Genomic DNA, 1,292 nt, shown 5'->3' with positions numbered 1-1,292 from the left:
AGGATGCTCTACGAATTTAATGGGCTTATAACGCGTAGAACTACATCCGTTAAGAAGTCGAGGACTGCCTTGGTGTTAAAAAGCGGTTCCTTACCAATAAACATAGCCGGGTGTAGAGGGATGTAATTACGGTATGCAAGCGGAAAATGTTTCATTCTTTCAGGTTCGGCTTTCCGACACTCCGAGAGGACATGCGATGAGAGGCTGACCGTCCTCCATCTACCACAGGTTGGAGGTTCACTTCCAGTAAGTAGAAAATGATGGGTCCCAAATGTGTGTCCTATGCTGAGGCGACAGAATAGGACATCTGTTCGCCAACATTTCGTTGGGGAGGGCCAAAAACCTAACTGGGGCTTTATGACGTGCAGTTTGTTATTTGTTTGCGCGTCCCACGTGCACTGCCAGTGATTTCGCAGTTTATTTCGTAAGAAAGGCCTCAGGTCTGTGACAGGCACATCAGCGGTAGGGTTTACAACTTGCGATGTGATAGACGTGGCCATCTCGTCCGCGAGAACGTTACCTTCGATTCCCCTATGGCCAGGGACCCAGCATATTATGATATTCTGGTTAGATGAGCACGCTTTACATAATACCGAATACAGTTCATTGAATACGGGATTTTCATGTTTGTAGAGTGACATTAAGGCCTTCACGACGCTTAGAGAGTCTGTATACATCGCTGCTTTTGAAAGTTTTGATCTTCTTATGTGCTTCACGGCAGAGAGTAATGCGTAGGCCTCGGCCGTAAAGATGCTTGTTTCCGGATGTAGTGCATCGGATTCCGAGAAGGATGGGCTGACGGCTGCATAGGATACCCCGGAATTTGACTTTGAAGCGTCTGTGTAGAAATCTGCGCAGGAGTGTTTGTACTGAAGTTCTAGGAAATGCATTCTGATTTCGTCCTCAGGAGCGTGCTTTGTAACTTTTATAAAGGATATGTCACATTGTATCACCTGCCACTCCCAAGGAGGTAAGAGCTTGATTGTCTGCATTAAGCGATGCTCGAGGAGTGGGACATGCATTTCATTGCTAAACTCCTTCACACGCAGCGAGAAAGGCTGTCTTATAGAGGGGCGATTGCTGAAAAGTGTAGCGCACGGCATGTCGGTAACGGTATCAAAACATGGATGTTCAGGATTTGAGCGTACTTTAAGGAAAGATGTAAAGCTGTTGTATGATCTCTGTAGGTGGAGAGACCATTCATTTGATTCGGCATATAAACTTTCAATCGGGCTTGTTCTGAAAGCGCCCGTGGCTAAACGGATGCCTAGATGGTGAACCGGGTCTAGCAT

The sequence above is a fragment of the Dermacentor andersoni genome, unplaced genomic scaffold, assembly GCF_023375885.2.
Source record: "Dermacentor andersoni unplaced genomic scaffold, qqDerAnde1_hic_scaffold ctg00000040.1, whole genome shotgun sequence".
In the NCBI taxonomy this organism is placed as follows: Eukaryota; Metazoa; Arthropoda; class Arachnida; order Ixodida; family Ixodidae; genus Dermacentor; species Dermacentor andersoni.
This window is presented reverse-complemented; position numbering follows the sequence as displayed.